Here is an 18562-nt window from a genome sequence, read left to right as displayed (position 1 = left end):
ATATTTTTGTTGACTAAATGAAGAGAACATATAATATTTAAGACCTGCTATGTGCCAGGCATTTAACTCTCCTGATATTCACCATGACTGTGGCTTTCTCTTCATTTCGTAAATAAGTGAAGTAAGATTCGGAGAGATTCAGAGACGTTATGGAACTTACCCGGAGCCTCACAGCCAGTAAAGTAGCAGAGCCAGCTTGGCTCCCAAATCTACCCTCTTTCAATTAAACCATACTCCCTCCCACCTTTGGCTTAAAGAGGTGCTCCTAGATCACGTGATCTAATTGGGATCCCCTGCCCCCAGGCCCCAAACAGGCAGTGTCCTCCGTGGTAGCACAGGCCCAGGCATGTGGGCGGCCCTCCTCCCCGCCCTGGAGTGATGGAGATGAGGTGCCTGAGTGCACGTGTGCATGTGGTACGAGGGGAGGAGGATGGAGAGAGTCCTCCCTGCCTCTGCCTCCCCCACTGAAGGTGAGCTCTTATTGGCCTACCTTCACGACGCCGTGCTGCTGCACCTGGGGACGGTGCGGGCGCTGGCCAAGGCCGGGAGAGAGCTCCGGGATGGGTGCCAGGTGGTCCGCACCCTGAGGGCCTCCAGCCGAGGGGCGCTGCACGGCGAGGGGCTCGGCCACTGTGGGTTTCCCTGCACCCCAGACTCAAGCCTGCTGTTCCTGGCGGTGGGGAGGATGCTGGGCCGGTGGCTAGAGGCCAGCCTCCTCGAGTCAGGGAGTCCCTCCGAGGGAGTTCGGTCCTCCCCCAGGGCTGGTTCAGGTTCAGCCTTCAGGCTGCCAGGGCCATTCTCTGTGCGCTGTCCAGAAGGCTGCCCAGGCCAGGGAGAGGGCCTCTGGGGCACGTTGTCCCCTGGCCACCAGTGCAGACAGTCTCTCCCACAGCTCCTTTCCAACTGATTCCATCAAGAATAAAACTCAAGGATGTGGGACCTGATTCATGACTCTCAGCCTCCAGTGATGGGTTTACCCTCTCTGGCTTTCCTGGCAGTGGAGGATGGATAGGCTTGGCAAGGACTCACTCGGTGTGCTGACCAACTGCTACTGCTTTTTGGTGTTCCAAGTTTCTCATTTCCAAGACAGAGCTCATAACCTCCTGCCACATATGGTGATCATAGCCAGAATGGATCAAGGGCTCACCTCATACCAAGCTGGGTTCCAAGAGCTTCTGTGGGCTTTCTCGTTTAATCCTCCCACAACCCTTGAGGCAGAACTATTACTGTTTGGATTATATTATCCAGGGGAGTAAACCCAGGGCAGAAAGATGATGCACTTGTCTGAGGCGACAAGGTCATTAGATGGTGAAACCAGAAGTCATACTCAGACCTGAGTATGACTTCCCCTAGGAGCTCAGGTTCTTACTGTTCTGTTAACACTGAGGTGTAGCTGACACCTCCTGAGTGCTCTGCACATAGTATGTGCTCATTAAATGCTAGCTATTTGTGTTTTCATTGGCTTTTCACTCACCTGATACATGACAGCCTAAGCTTTGTCCTGAGACTTATAGAGGCCAGCCAAGGCCTGCTTTGGGGGTTTTTCACAGACTCAGTTCACGTGTGCTCCATCAGGTCCTTTTCCAAGAGGAAAATTGGTTCTCCTCCCTCCCTTTCTTTATGACCCTGAAGCATTTGCTTGGAAAAAAAAAAAAAAAGAGGTGGAGTGAGTGGGGAGTGTGTCTTCCTGTTCTTGTTTTATCCTCTCTACCAGATTAATTTAGTTCTTCTCTCCTGCCCTTTTAGAAATTTCTAATGCTAGAATTAGGCGAGGACATGAGGGCCAGCAAGACCCTTTAAGAGAGCCCAAGGCATGTCACCTTGGGGTTCTGGGGTGATTGGGCTTTCAGAGACTCAAGGCTGGAGGCCACTCACTCCTCCTAAACTGGCTTCTCTTCTCTTATGAGCTGTAGGACCAGCCCTTGACAGAAGCAGGATATAAGTCTCTGCTTCTTGTCTTCATTTCTGCCACACAGTGCCCAGGACCACAGCCACAGAACTAGTTAGGGCTGCAGGTTCCACCAATCGAAAAGAGGCCCTTGGCCAAGGAGGTAATATTAGGAAACAGAGCTCGCCTCCCCTCTTGGTGCAATGAGGAAACTTCATGCTGAAAGCAGCAGTGCTGGTTGTGGCACTTGCCCTGGCCCCTCTGTACAAACCTTAGCAGGGAGTTGCACTCAGCCCCTACATTCAGGGTGCCAGCACGCCTGTGCACAGCAAGGCCGTGTGGGCTGCTGGGAAGGAGGCGGGGGCCCAACAGGCCTGCCTCTTCCCGGCTCTGAAAACCCAGGGGAGTCGACTTCCTACCTCTGGTTGTTAAGGATCGGATGCCTCCTCTGCAGGGTCAACTGGGACTAGTTGTGTGAAATCACCATGACTTGCAGTGCTGGGCACATAGCAGGTGCTGAATAAATGGTCCTCTAGAGTCCTGTCCCCATTGGGAACACATCAGCAGTGAGTCCTATGTCAGGCCAGGGGTCCTTTTTTTTTTCTTAAATTTATTTTTTTTTAATTTATTTATTTATTTATGATAGTCACAGAGAGAGAGAGAGGCAGAGACACAGGCAGAGGGAGAAGCAGGCTCCATGCACCGGGAGCCCGACGTGGGATTCGATCCCGGGTCTCCAGGATCGCGCCCTGGGCCAAAGGCAGGCGCCAAACCGCTGCACCACCCAGGGATCCCTAGGCCAGGGGTCCTTAGTCGCAGGTGTGGAGGAGCTGTGCTTTACTCCTCTGGGATCCGTGATGTGCCCTTTGTGCGTGGGGTTGAGCACATCTAGCAGGGACAAAGAACACACCTTGGCCAGGACCAGGCCCCGTGCTAATGCCAGGCACAAACCAAAACCAGGAGGGAAGGGGCTTACTGAGAATAGAGTTTGCAAACTCGTGCCTGGAGCCTGGCATGTCACTGACCTCCTTTTGTCACATCTGATTGCTGTAGAGAAGCACAAATCTTGGGTTTTATGTGAAATTAGTTAAAAACGGCTTAGCTGCCTTCTTCTTCTTCTTCTTCTTCTTCTTCTTCTTCTTCTTCTTCTTCGTCGTCGTCGTCGTCGTCGTCGTCTTCTTCTTCTTCTTCCTTTAAATCCCGGATGGGCTCTCCAGCATAGGCCTAGCGACATATACCTCCCTTCCCAAAGTGGCTTTTGTGCTCCATAAGGGGACTCCCTCTGAACCATCTTGGTTTTCTCATACTCCTCCTTGACTATCCCTCAGATTCCCGGAAATGGCAAAAAACCTCTGGGCTGGCTTGTGGTGGCTTTGAGGTGGGGGTTCTGCTGAGAGGAGCCGGCAGGCTGGCATTTTGAGCCTCCCTCCTCTTCATCATGGCATCTTCTCTCTTCCCAGGAATCACTGGCCCCGTGATTGTGGATTCCCAGGGAGAAAGGCACATGGATTACTTGGTCTATGCCCTACAGGAATCCAGAAACGGGTCCCTCTTTCTTCCTTTCCTGCAATATTACTTTCCAGCTACCAGAAAGTCATCCGGTATTGGGTGGACACTTCTTGGCATTTAGATGGTGCTACAGGAAGGGACCTGGGAGGGGAGGGTGGTCTGGGGGTTTCTACTGTGAGGCCAGTGTGGAATCTAGCTCCTGGAATCTACCACACAGGTTGTCTGTAGCTCTCTGAACTCTCATGAAGATCAACTTTGGGCCTTTGAAATAATCTTGCTCTTGATCATGGGTGTGGCTCAGCCACTTCAGATTCCAGTTTAGAACACAATACCAGGGATCCCTGGGTGGCGCAGCGGTTTGGCGCCTGCCTTTGGCTCAGGGCGCGATCCTGGAGACCCGGGATTGAATCCCATATCGGGCTCCCGGTGCATGGAGCCTGCTTCTCCCTCTGCCTGTGTCTCTGCCTCTCTCTCTCTCTCTGTGACTATCATAAATAAATAAATTTAAAAAAATTTAAAAAAAAAGAACACAATACCACCCAAGTGCATCTCCATCGGGACCTGGGCGTCCTCTGACGCAGCAGCCTGGCAGTCCCACTGGCATGTGATCTTGGGGAGAGGCCCTGGCCTAGGGGTGATAGAACCCAGTGGCCCCCTTCAGGGTTGAGTCCCAGCTGGCCAAACCCACTCACCCAGGCAGCCTGATTCCCAAATGGAGAGCTTGTGGACACCAGGACCTGGGTGCTGTCCTGGGTTCCTGTGCCCAGGAATCCTTAGAAAACTCTGTTTTTCCCCTCTCAGCTCTAAATCAATGAGAAAACTGAAAGGAAACCTAAAACTTAATTGAATTTCTATTTGTCCCCACCGTCACCACCCCTAATACAGATTTTATTCGACACTTTTTCCCTCCCTACTTTCTTGGAATTTTAATGTGCCAAAGTAAGTTGGCCCAGGAAATGAAATAACCTTGGCAAAATAGACCTTCAGTGTTGTAGGAGCAGGCATTTTCCAAGTTAGGGGAAGATGCTTTGGTCTGTTAAGCGTCAGGTGCTCTGTAACAAGATTTGTCTCTATCAACCACAGGAGAAAATCCCAACAGTGCTGGAAAATTGGCACATCATTTTTAAATCAAAAGTGACAGGGTTTAAATCAAAAGATTAGGCTTGCTTTTTTACCCACAGAAAAATATTGCCCTTCCATGAATTAGATTATCTGCACGTGAATTTGAAGAGTCTAGGGCACCTGGGTGATTCAGTGGTTGAGCGTCTGCCTTTGGCTCAGGGTGTGATCCCAGGGTCCTGGGATCGAGTCCCGCTTTGGAGTCCCTGCAGGGAGTCTGCTTCTCTCTCTGCCTGTGTCTCTGCCTCTCTCTGTGTTTCTCATGAATGGATAGAGAAAATCTTTTTTTAAAAAAATGAAGAGTCTAGGTAAGGTGCAGAAATTGAATGGGTCACCAAATGTTTGAATTAAGAGACCAAGGCCTGCCTCTTGCAAACGACATCCTGTTTTAGTTGCTCCCATTAAGGTAGAGACACAGTGAATAAATCAAGTGGGCACTGACTTTAACTGTCTTTTTTTTTTAACTGTCTTTTTTTTTTTTTTTTAAAGACCATAATGAATTTCTCCATGACTCGTTGGCCCCACAGCTCCCTCCCAGAAGACAGACACGGCTGTGGATTTTACAGTGATCTCTGTGAACCTACACCTGCTTCTACAGGTCAGTGTAGGGTGTCTCAACAGCAGTGGTGCTACTGACATTTGGGGCAGGATGCTTTTTGTGTGGGGATGTGTCCTGTGCACTGTGGGATGCTTAGCAGCATCCTGGGCCTCTACCCACTACAGCCAGCAGCACCCTCCACCTGCAGCAACCCCCAGAGTCTCTCACATCACCTGCCTACCCTGCAGAGAACCTCAGCTCTTGGGAAGCCTGGCTCTGGGGATGTGAGTCTCAGAGACCTCATTTCTAAGGAGTTAGAGAGAGTCTGAACAAGGGAGTGTTGCCTGGTGGTGGGAAGCCCATTCTGGAGTTAGATGGATCACAGGTGAGAACAACTTTAAGAGGAACAAATAGTAAATGTTCAGTAAAAGTGGCGTGGTAAAAGCAGTCAGAAATCATCACCATTCTCTATGATGGAAGTTTCTATACAGATGGGGAGGTGAATGTAGTTGCCACAGGAACCAGAGCGGAGGTCAGAAAAGAATTCTTGGAAGAGACAAGTCTGAATGGACCCAGTGCATCCTAGCTTGAGGCATCTGCTTGGCAGGACCGGCAGGGGAGCTGGGATGTGCTCACTTTCATTTTTGACAGGCTGTAGTAATGACTCGTCTCTGCCCTCCAGGTGTGACTCCTGTGATCCTCACAATGACCCTCCTGATTTCTGTCTTGGGAGCTGTCATCATAGGCCTGGTTTTATGGATGCAGAGTGGAAAATCGCAAAAGCGAAATAAAGACATTTGGTGGCAAATCAATTATGATGACATCACCATTCTGCCCCAGAACAAGGTGAGGCCACACCTGGCCACACCTCCATTTCCTGCTCACTGTGTGTGATTTGTGGAAGGGATCTCATCTAGGGATTTCTGAAAGCTGAAGCTGGCTCATTTATAAAGGGGGTGCATAACAGAGTCTTGAGCCCTGCATCCTGCTTGTGGGCCTCCCACTTCTTCCTTGATGAATATCTTTGGGAATGTCATTTCTGGGCCTCAGTTTCTGAATACTTAGAAATGATCAGATGGTCTCGAAGATTCCCTTCAGCTCTAATACCCTGTGGGTATAAGAACCCATATATCCTGTTCAAACATTAAAACTGTCTCCTGGACAGCATTTAGTCATTTTCAAAACCACATTAACTTCTTTAATCTACTGATGATGAAGACAGTAGCATTCATGTGGTCAACACGCACACATTAGACATTGACTGCAGACAAGGCATAGTGCAAGGCACGGGGTCACACCGCAAATGATGTCTTCTGAGGAAGAAAAGTGCTCTGAAAGGTGTCTACAAAGGTGAGACAGAAGCCCTGAGAATGGAGGGAGCAAATCCAGCACTGTGAGGGCTCCAGAAAAGAGGTGACATTTGGGAAGAGTGGTTTGCTAGCGGTGACCAGGAGAGAAGTAACACAGGGTGTGCCAAGATGTGGGGGACTCAATGCTGGGGGGCTTGGCACACATTTAGTCAGCATAACATTATTTGATAAATATATAACATTTACATAATTTCAAAAAATACTATCGTGGCCATCTCTTATGACTTAGCATATTTTTGCTTGGAATTTTGAAATGTCTTTCCGTTTTTCTTTTTCTCTGTTTTTTATCATTAATATTAAAGTGCAATATTTGCAAGCATATACTGATTATTTTGGAGCATTTATTGCCCTACTGGAAATGTTGGTGAGAAATGTCCTTTAAAGTTGAAAGATAGACTTGGGTTTCTGTAGTTTAAGAAGAGCTCTTCGTTCTTGGGGAGTAAATTTTACCTTCATCTTAATTTATTAAAAACCTACAAGTGAAATGAATTTTATTTTAAATATCAATCATTTTAGAATTTTAGATAATGCTTGCTTAGGAGTACATGCTATTCAAGATATAAAGAGAATAACAAGAACCTATGTACTTGATCAGATGTATGAATCTTAAATGGCTTAAAGCAAAATAAAAATGTTCTAGAATGCTGTTGCTTGTGAAAAAGCACTAAAAGTGGACCAAAGTATACAAGTTTGTTCTAACAGACATTTGGGTTGATTTTAAAGATAAGGAATACACTATGGATCAGAATCAAACATTTCTCTCATGTTATATACATGTTGTTCCTGTTATATTGGCTTTATTTTCAAAATTGTCATTTGTAGTATTCTTTTTTTTTTTAAGATTGTTACCCTTAGGTATACTATTTATTCAATAAATGAGTTAGGAATTTCCAGAAAAAGGTGACTTGGAGGTACCAAAGTCAAGGAGGCTCCAACATGTTAAGATCAGATTGAGATTCATTAGCAAGTCATTTTCAAGTGTCTGTGGGGATTCTGGGGCTCACTGGTCTGGGGGCAGGGAGATGAATGGTAGATTGAGGGTGGAGGTGTGACAGAGAAGAATCCTGAGCCTCCCTTTTCCCTCTTCAACTAAGGCAGCTCTGCTTTGTCCTACCTGGTTTCTACAGTAGGGTTCCAGTTAAGACTCTTCTTGAAAAACAGGGTTTCTCTGTGTCATACACATTTTCTAGACATTGGGGAGGCACTGGGGGTATTAAATTGGGTGGTAATGCAGTTAAATGCTCATTTAGAAAGAGGATTCTGACATAAGGTGACACATCTAGTTAAGTGCCAGAGCCAGAACTTGAATTTGGGCAGTTGGACCCCAGAGCCTGAACCATAGCATCATCTTGGTGGTACAGACATAAGAATGACATATACAGTAGCAAAGCACTCACACCTTGGGTCAGACGGATCAGAATTGGAGTCCTGGGTCTCCCATTTATTAACTGTGTGACCTTGGCACTCATTTTCCTCACCGATAAAAGCCACAGTTTCTTCAGTACTTGGTCATGCTGCTGAGAACAATGGAATTGCTTGGATGGAACAGCCATCCATCCCAGAGAGGCACCCCTGTGTCAAGAAGGGACAAAAGTAATTCATCTAGTGTGATGATTTCTGCGAGATCCTTTGTCAAGAGCCAGCAGAGGGAAGAGCTCTTTTATGCCCCAGGGGGGCTTTACCAGGTACTACTGAAGGCAGACTGGTGGCAAGTAGGTCCTAGTATGTGTCTCTGTCCCATTCCCCGTATGTCCTTTCTGTCAGGAGGAGTATTATGAATAGAGGGACACTCTAAGTAAAAGCCAGGGTAGTCCTGTGACTCCAAACTGGTGCTTTTCAAACTTTAATGTGGGTATGAAACACCTGGAGCTCTTGTTAAAAAAAGAAGATGCTGGTTGAGTAGGTCTGGAGTGGGGCCCGAGATTCTGCATTTTCCCTAACAAGCTCCCAGGTGATTTCTATGCTGGCATCTAGATTAGACTCAGCTCTGTCCAAGAGAACTTTTTATGAAGATGAAAATATTCTAAATCTGCACAGTCTAGTATGGTACCATTACAAGACGATTAGCTTGGGGAAGCTAAATCCCTTGTTCAAGATTATGTAGGGAGTAAGTAGTAGAAATGGGCTTGATCCAGATATTTGACTCTAGGCTTACTCTTAAGACCTCAGCTCACTATTCCTCTGAATGAAAATGGGACATTACTGTAAAATAGAAACAGTGTGATCTTGGAGTTCAAATTCTGGCTGTACTTCCTACAAATGTGTGACCTTGGACAAGTCACTTAACCTCAATGATCTCATCTGGAAACAGGCTAATCATACCAGCCTTCGCAGGACTGTGTTGTCTGTAAAATGAGATCTCATGTATTCAGCAGCTAGCTGAGCACCTACACGCAGCACAGTGTCTCCCTAGGACTCATGCGGGCAGTGAGGAGCTTGATGGTCTCTTTCATAGATGGGTTTCTTACCAGTTTTCCTAGTCTTTTCTGAGTTAAGCTTTTTTTTGGATCATCCTAGATTAAGAACATGCCACTCTGTCTCTGGTTCCAGGGAAGCCATGTGGCCATCTGCTATGTTGGTAACAAAGCAAAAGCCTGGGTCAGGAAGCCATCTGTGCTGCAGGAAATTTGGCTGGTGAGGTCCTTGCCCCTGGAGGAGAGAAAGTAGTGCTGTTCTCTGGCTCTCCGCTGCCAGCTCCCATCCCCATCTGGGAACATCCAAGTCCAAAGGATCAATGGTGGGAAACTGCTTCTGTCACCTTGGCCCACTATCCCCATCTCCTGACAGCTCAGACATTAGGCTTCAGATCCTTTAGCCTGACTCAGGCACCTGAAATCTGGGACACCTTCCAGCCTTGCTCTTTCCCCTTAATTCTTCTGGTCTTAATTCTGTTTCCCCATCCTCTGTGTCTTTGAGGGCTGCTCACCTCCCTTGAACTTGGATCCTTGGATAGAGGCAGATTCATGAGGTCTGATTTTTTGCTCAAAATCTATGTATGACCTTGTGGGGCAACCTGGGTGGCTCAGCGGTTTAGCGCCACCTTCAGCCCAGGGCGTGATCCTGGAGACCCAGGATCGAGTCCCCCCATTGGGTTCCCTGCATGGAGCCTGCTTCTCCCTCTGCCTATGTCTCTGCCTCTCTCTCTGTGTGTCTCTCATGAATAAATAAATAAAATCTTAAAAAAAACCTATGACCTGGCATGGCCCCTACACACTGGCATTGACAGCCATGAACATCATCAGGAAGCAGAGCCAGGTCTATTTACTGTGACCTGGTTTTAGTTAATCCCCATGGCTAAGGTTAGACATTGATCATTCCTCTGGTTTATTTGCTAGAGGCAGACCTCCTGGGTTTACCTCCCAGCTCTGCTACTAATAAGTTGCATAATCTTCAACACATTATTGTACTCTTTGAGCATCAGTTTCCTCTTCTGTAAAATGGGAGCAGTCATAGTTCTTTTCTCACCTTTTCTCTTGCGAGAACTAACTGCAAGTATGTAAAGCACATAGCAGAGTTCCTGGCACAGAAGACACACTCTAATTGTAAGCTACTATTATTATTTTCAGGTATATGAATTAAAGCATGAAAATATCTTCCCCTTCTTTGGTATTTGCACAGAACCATCCAACATCTGCATTGTCACCCATTATTGCAAAAAAAAAAAACCAAACAGGGGAGTCTTAAAATAAGTAGACTAGTAAATCTTCCTTTAAGTTTGATTAGCAGCAGCTAATAAGGAACCTTACCAATGCTTTGCCCTTTGTCCAAGAACGGTTCCTCTCTGGTCTAATTGCAAGACCTGAATTATCTTGTTGGGCCACCTGCAGGGGGTACGGTTAGCAGTGGAATTGCCAACAGTCTGGTTTCCTTTGCTCTCGGTGGAAATTGTCTGAGCCTGTTATCATCTCCTAACACAATATGGCCACTTCCGAATTGTGTTTCTGGGCTCATCCTACCCATGGTGTTATGTGACCCTCAGCTTTATGTTAGGAATGAGGAAGTATTTACGACTCCAGACTGCATGATTTTCTCAACATTGAGTCAGGTTATGATGTCTCCTGGGAAATTTCCAGTAGTGGCGATAGAGTACTGTGCCTTGGACTGTAGTAGTTCTGGTCAAAATCATCCAGTGGATTGGACTCAAATCCATTCAACATGTGAAGATCCCTGTGCTTCCAGTGAAGTCACTGGTAATAATTTGAATAACTGTTTTTTTCAGGATGTTTTGAGAAACTCAGATAATGAGATAGATTGGATGGATATTCAAGCTCTCGTTTGTATATGACATAGTCAATGTAAGTAAAATTTATTTATTTTTATTTTATTTTTTAATTGAAGTTTGATTTGCCAACATATAGTATAATAGCCAGTGCGGGAGATGGGGTAACTGGGTGAGGTAAAACTTATTTAAAGAACAAATACCAGAATTTCCGAGTTGTTCTGTGTCTTGGGTTAAACTGAACTGTATCTTTCTGGAAAATTCTGATCTTCCTCAGAATAAAATACTATTAAGTAACAAAATACTACTCAAATAAAATTCACCGCTTAGATCAGATTTTCCATTTTTTTTCCTCTCTCCTTGATCTCAAGTAAATATTGAGTAATATTTTACACTAGAGTTGAAAGGAACTCTAGTTTATCCAATCAGGAAGAAGCAGGGTATTTACATGTCAGGTTGAACTTTTTTTACCCCAAAGTAAAGCTGATTACTAGGCCAGGATGCCAGCTGGGGGAAAGGATTCCTAACACCCCTTCCTTCTGCCTTTTTTATTCCTTTCTCCAGAAAATGCCCACAAGGCTGTTGAACAAAGAAGCGGGCTAGGGATGCACACCTAGGCAAAGATCACTGTAGTGTCTGCAAAAAAAGATTAATAATAACGGTAGTAGTAGCAGCTAAAATATATTAATGCTTATTTTGCCTACTTTCCGTCACTTTGTATTCACTTATTTAATTCTCACAGCAAAATATGAAGTAGCTCTAGCATTATACCCATTTCACAGATGGAAGGTGAGTAGTGGGGCCGTGTCAGTGTGGGCCAGCATCCTGAGGCTGTCCTCGTCGCCCTAGGCTACAATCCAGCCATGCTTTGTAAACTCTCTGTGCTGGCTTTCACCGTAGGAGGAGACCACAGCAATGATGTGGCGGGGGGGGGGGGTCTCAATGAGGAAGTCCCTCAGTCTGACACGTGGACAGAAGGGCATGGGTGGTCATCATCTGTCAACCAACAGCCCATTCATCACCAAACAGAGTCCCCTGGGCGAGGCCTGGCCTGGGTGTTGGAAGGGACACAGGGTAACACATGAGCTCTGCCCTCCTGCAGAAGAGGGCCATTGGCTCTTGGACTGACTTTGGTAAGTCACTTCCCCTCTCTGGACCTCAGCCTCATGTGGTTTATTTTTTTTTTTTTTTTTTTATGTTCTGCATGCTTTTTTTTTATTTTATTTTTTTTTTTTATAATTAATTTTTATTGGTGTTCAATTTACCATCATACAGTATTACCACCCCATGTGCGCATCCGTCAAGTGTACCCCAGTGCCGTCACCCATTCACCCCCCACCCCTGCCCTCCTCCCCCTCACCACCCTAGGTTCATTTCCCAGAGTTAGAAGTCTTTATGTCTGTCTCCCGTTCTGATATTTCTACACATTTCTTTCTCCCTTCCTTATATTCCTTTCAGCTATTATTATATTCCCAAATGAATGAGAACTACACTGTTTGTCCTTCTCGGTTACTATGCCAAGTTTCAAAAAGGGTGTTGCCTGAGTTCTCTTGGGATTTCTGATGGAATCTTGTCTCACATTTAGATCTTTCATCTATTTTGAGTTTATCTTTGTTTATTGTTGCAAGAGAGGAGAGTGGTCCAGTTTCATTTTTTTCTGCCTGTGATGTCAATTTTCCAGCACCATTTTGAAGAGAGTGTCTTTCTCCAGTGGATCGTCATTCCTCCTTTATCGAATATTCGTTGACCATTAAAGTTTCAGGGTCCACTTCTGGGTTCTCTATCTGTCCATTGATCTATGGGTGTCTGTTTTTGTGCAGGTACCACACTGTCTTGATGACACACAGCTTTGTAGTACAACCTGAAATCTGGCATTGTGATGCCCCAGATAATGGTTTTCTTTTTTTTTAAATTCACTGGCTGTTTGGGCTTTTCTGATTCACACAAATCTTAAAATAATTTGTTCTAAGTCTCTGAAGAAAGTCCATTGTATTTTGATAGGGATTGAATTCTACGTGTAATTGGCTGGGTAACATTGACATTTTCACAATATTAATTCTGCAAATCATGAGCATGGAATAGTTTTTCATCTCTTTGTGTCTTCTCAATTTCTTTCAGAGTGTTTCTATGAGTTTTTAAGGGTATTTATTTTGAGAACCATTTGAATGGTAAATGGTTCTCACTTTTATTTTCAGGTTGTAGGTGTCCTTCTGTCTAAAATGAGTCTCTTGTAGACAGCAAATAGATGGGTCCGCTTTTTTATCCAGTCTGAAAACCTGCGCCTTTTGATGGGGTCATAAGCGTTCACGTTCAGAGTTACTATTGGACAGATATGAGTTTAGTGTCTCATGATATCTATGTTAGTCCTGGTTTTTGTGGATTGTTCACTGAATTCTTCTTAAAGGGGAATTTTAAGAGTCCCCCTTTAAAATTTCTTGCAGAGGTGGTTGGGGGTCACATATTCTTTCAGTTCCTTGCCTGTCTTGGAAGCTCTTAATCTTCTTCCATTCTGAATGAGAGTGTGCTGGATAAAGTATTCTTTGGTTGCATGTTCTCTCATTAGGACCGAATATATCCTGCCAGCCACTTTCTGGCCTGCCAGGTTCTGTGGGAGAGGTCTGATGTTACCCTATACTCCTCCCCATAAAAGTCAGGGCTTTCTTTTCTCTTGCATGCTTTAAGGATCTTTCTCTTTATCTTTGGAATTTGCAAGCTTCACTATTAGATGTCGAGGTGTTGGAACGGGTTTTTATTGATTTTGGGGGGGATCTCTCTATTTTCCTGGATTTGAATGCTGTTTCCCTTCCAAGATGGAAGTTTTCAGCTAGTATTTGTTCAAATAATATTCTGGCCCTCTGGCCCTTTCGGCGCCTCGGGAACCCCCATTAAACGTAGGTTTTTCTTCCTTAGACTGTCAATTATTTGCCTTAAATTCTGTCTTCAATTGTCCTTAATTGATTGTCATCTTTTTCCTCAGTTTCCTCTTTGCCATTAACTTGTCTTCTATGTCACTACTCGTTCTTCCACCTCGTTAACCCTCTGTCGTTAGGACTTCTAGTTTGGATTGCTATCTCATTCAATATGATTTTTAATTTCTGCCTGATTGGATCTTAATTCTGCAGTCATGAAAGTCTGTGAGTCTTTAATGCTTTTTCTAGAGCACAGTAGCTGTAGAATAGTGCTTCTGAATTGGTCTTTCTGACTTTGAAAGTGTATCCAGATTTTGTAACTCTGTGGAGAGAGAGGGCTGTTTCTGATATCTTTCTTTGAGGTGAGGTTTTCCTTCTAGTCATTTTGCTCAGTGCGCAGAGTGGCAAAAAAACAAGTTGTATTGGAAACACGGGGGAGTATCATGGTCCGTCCAGCTGGGTCCTTCTGGGGAGGGCCTGCTGTGCTGATTTTCAGGTGGTAGCAGCTTGGGGGGAGCTGCTCTGCCCTTGCCTGACTGCCGGCTCAGCGCGGGGTTTGTTTCCCCGTGGGGCCCTGGTGGAACAGCAGCAGTTGCTATGGAACTCTGGAAGCCTGGGATTTAGCCTCCGCAAGAATGCTGTCCAGGGGGAGGCGGCATCCTGGGCTGTGTCCGGCGCCCTGTGCTCCGGGGCCTGCGGCTGGTGGATTCGCGCATCCGCCCCGCCAGCCCCCTCCGCGGAGCGCCGCCCGAGCCCTCGAGCTGCTACGGTTGGTCCCTCCGTGGCGCTGCAGCCCTTAGGGAGCTCGGAGCACTATCCTGTTGCTCGCAGGTGTCTGTTAGTGTCCCGGGAGGCGAGGGCATCCCCGCCCTCCTGGGGGTCCTGCTCCACCTCCCTGCGGGGCCCCTTTCCCCCCGGGAAGGTTGGTGCAGCTCCTGCTCCTCCCTGGACGGGGGCTCTCCCGTCCTGGACACTCGCCCCGGCCTCAGCCGTCTCCTTGCGGGGCCCCTCCCCCTGGAGGCCTTTTGTTCCTGATTTTTCTTTCCCCCGTCTTCCTACTTGATAGAAGCGCGGACTCTTCTCCACTGTAGCATTCAGTGAGTCTCTCTTACATCTCAGGCCGATTCGTAATTTTTCAGGATGGTTTGAAGGTTATCTCGGTTATTTGGTGGGGACAGGCGTTTGGAGACCTGCTCTTTCCGACATTTGCCCCTCCCCTTCTCCATGTGAGTTTAATAGATGAGTTGGCCTGATTGATATCAGTGAGCTTTCTTTTTTTTCCTCGAGTATTTAATCGATCTTTACTTCGGATAAGATGAGTCTTACTTGTGAAACTTTGGTATCTTAGGTTATTACCAAAAAGATAGACAACTGAAGCCTCCCATGACGGCTCCTCACAGATGACCCTGGGCCACTACTGTTGGTTAGTATTTCAGTAAGACTTCATTGAGCATCTCAGAAGTGTTTGCCTTACTCTGGGCACTTTCATAGGAAGACGGGGACTTGTTTTTATCTCTGAGTGGATTAAAATGTAGCTACAGAAAAAAAAAAAGGTCAGGAAATGTACATCTAAAATTGTGTGGTGGAATGTTATAAAATAGGAGGATCTGACTTGGCATCCTTTTCTACCCTGGGCTCTTCCTTCCTTCCCTTCACCCCCTGTCCCTTTCCTCCCCACCAAGCCCAGGGAAGGACTCTAGACTCCGGGGACCTGTCTCCTGACCCTGGCATTATATGTATTGCCTCTGAAGAGGAAACTAGTCAGTTGTCCCCAAGTAACTTATGAATAACTAATAGGTTCAGCTTTTTCAGTTGGCATTTGGTTTTCAAGAAGTGTTAACCCAAAGGTTTATCTGGAGAGATGCTGGGGTAGATGAGAATGGCACTGTGAAATGAAAGTCTTCTTGGTGCTCTTCAGTCATGCAGGTCACTCAGTCTATCCCCTGCTCCATGCTAGGGAAACCAAAGGTGCAGCTTGGTACCTTGTCTTAGAAGGATTGCTGTCTTCTGAAGTGGGGCATGCATATTATGGGATAGTGTAAGGAACTCATGGTGAGTTAGGTCAAGGCACATAGAGGCCCTTTAAGGCCAATTTCTCTGCCAGCATTCCTTCAAAGGGGACTAATGGAAAATTCACTACAGCTTCTCAGAGCTTTCCCATTGGTGACTTTGGCACGAACCCAAGCACTGGGCTACACTATGTGGGTCAGATTGTGCTTCTGGCCATCATATATCAATCATAAAAGCAATTCCTCTCCTAATGTCTATTTGAGCAGAACATTCTATGCCAGGTAACAGAGAGATCCTGAGATGCTACAGATTTTCAAGTGAAGAAACGTATGTTGGTTGAGCACCTAATTTGGCTCAGGCCCAATTTTGGGCATGGGGGGCACAGAGGAATAGACTCATTGTCCTGTCCCTAAAGAGTTCAACCCAGTGGAGCCAGCCTGGGAAGGAGCTTTGGAGATTATAAAACTCTTCTTGAGTCAGGGATAGGCCTTCATTTCTAAATAAGAGAAGTCTTAGTCGATTAAGAGGAGGAGGACAGTTTGGCATAGAAATTGTCTTGGTGGTTTGAACTCTTCTCCCCACTAGTGGCCAGGTGACCCTAACTACCTTGAGCCTCAGTTTCCCCGTGTATAAGCTAAAGAGTGTCCATCGAAAGATGAATGGATAAAGAGGATGTGGTCTATGTATACCATGGAATATTACTCAGCCATTAGAAATGACAAATACCCACCATTTGCTTCAATGTGGATGGAACTGGAGGGTATTATGCTGAGTAAAATAAGTCAATCAGAGAAGGACAAACATTATATGGTCTCATTCATTTGGGGAATATAAAAAATAGTGAAAGGGGATAAAGGGGAAAGGAGAAAAAATGAGTGGGAAATATCAGAAAGGGAGACAGAACATAAAGACTCCTAACTCTGGGAAAAGAACTAGGGGTGGTGGAAAGGAAGGTGGGCGGGGGGTGGGGGTGACTGGGTGATGGGCACTGAGGTGGGCACTTGATGGGATGAGCACTGGGTGTTATTCTATATGTTGGCAAATTAAACACCAATAAAAAATAAATTTATAAATAAAAAAATAAAATAAAGAGAACACCAGTACTCACTTAATGGAGTTGTTGCAAGAACTAAGTATGCTTAGCACCATGCCGGCCCCATATCAGGTGCCAGGAAATGTTCAATGTTAGTAGGAGCAGTAATGTTACTATTATGGATAACTCCATCAGTAGTACTAACTAGTACTAAAAACATGTACATTTAAAAGTTTCATTCTCATGAAGGACCTGGATGGCTCAGTCGGTTAAGCATCCAACTCTTAATATCAGCTCAAGTGAGGGTTATGGGATCAAGGCCCATGTTGGGCTCCACGCTGGGTGTGAAGTCTGCTTAAGATTCTCTCTCTCCCTCTTCCCTGTGCTACTCTGCCCCCCACTCACACACGAGTTCTCTCTCTCAAATAAATAAATCTTGAAAAAGAAATTTCATTCCCCCAACAATCCTCTGGGATAAGTCAGCACTGTCCAAACAATGCCAGCTACATGTGACTATTGGCTAGTGGCAATGTGGCAAGCTCAAGCTCACTTGTGCTGTGTGAAATTCACACCAGGTTCAAAGACTTGATAAAAAAAAAAACAGAATGTAAAATATCTCACTATTTTTATGTTGGTTACATGCCAAAATAAGTTTTTTTTAATACATTGGCTTAAATAAAATATATTATTAAAATTAATTTCACCTATTTAACTGAAAAATTGAAAATTATATGTGTGGCTTATATAGTGTTTCTCTTGGACAGTGCTCTTAATAATTAGCAATTAACTTCACTATTAATTCTTCTTTCTTCTTTCTTTCTTTCTTTCTTTCTTTCTTCCTTCCTTCCTTCCTTCCTTTCTTTCTTTCTTTCTTTCTCTCTCTTTTTTTTTAGAGAGAGCAGGGAAGGACAGAGGGAGAGAGACAGAATCTTAAAGCAGGCTCCATACTCAGCAGGATTGGATCTCAAGACCCTGAGATCATGACCTGTGCCAAAATCAAGAGTTGGATGCTTAACTGACTGAGCCATCCACGCACCCCCACTATTAATTTATCTTTAACTCCAATATTAATAATATTATTTACTACATTCTCAAGAGGAAACAGTATGAGGCTTGGTGAAGTGAAGTAACTGCCCAACTGGTAAGAGGCAGGTTGGGATTTGCAGCCAGTCTGCCTCCGAAGGCTAGGTTCTTCCTTCCATGTTACATTTCTTCTCTGTCAAGTACAAGAGTCCCCAAATGTGGGATCCAGAAACAGGAGCCCTGTGGGCACTCCTCCCTCCCAACTCTTCAGTAGAGAAATAAAAGTAGTTAGCAGATAGGCTGCTAATAGAATTGCCAAAAGTGCATGGAATCTGGCACATAAATCATAAACCTCCCATAGTTCTATCTGGTCTGTAACAATATACATGAAATCATACATTTCTACCAAGACAGGGGGAAAAAAAAAACCTAAAGAGATGTGTGCCATCTCTTAGAGAGAAATACATTCCTAGGATTTCAACCATCCCTAAACACCTCATTTATGTTCTAATGGAATGAATTCTGGTAATAAACCTGGATATCAGGAGTAATCAGTGGTGACTGAGTAAAATATCTCCTGCCTGGGGTGGGCCTGGTGCTAGCAAGGGCAGAGACAGTTGTGAGTACCTGGGACAGGCCTGCTGCATGGGGAGGTCTCCATGAAAGGACAGAGAATTCTGGATTGGATACAGGTCTCTGCAGATGTCAAGCCTCAACTTTGGCTTCTTGGAGCCTCCCTGGAGAATTCCAGAGGCATCTCCAGCCAGGCCCCTTCAGGTTTGGGTGGGTGGGTTGCAGTTCTAAAAATGTCATTTATCATCTCAAAAAACTAACAACGAATTTTGGGCTGGGAGTGGTGTATCCACTGTCCTGCTTTCTACATTAGCCTGTACTACCAGGAAAGTGGTGACTCAGGGTTCTTGCTAAAGCAGGACAGTGACTCA

The 18562-nt window shown here is 45.4% G+C and overlaps 1 pseudogene; it reads left to right on the top strand.

Moving 5' to 3' along the window:
- The window catches only part of LOC129493584 (guanylate cyclase 2G-like), a 47169-nt pseudogene that overhangs the window by 8752 nt on the left and 19855 nt on the right, over positions 1-18562 (top strand).

Source organism: Nyctereutes procyonoides, unplaced genomic scaffold (genome assembly GCF_905146905.1).
Source record: "Nyctereutes procyonoides isolate TBG_1078 unplaced genomic scaffold, NYPRO_anot_genome, whole genome shotgun sequence".
NCBI lineage: Eukaryota > Metazoa > Chordata > Mammalia > Carnivora > Canidae > Nyctereutes > Nyctereutes procyonoides.
Note: the sequence above shows the minus strand (reverse complement) of the source record. Positions and strands in the feature narration are given on the sequence as shown.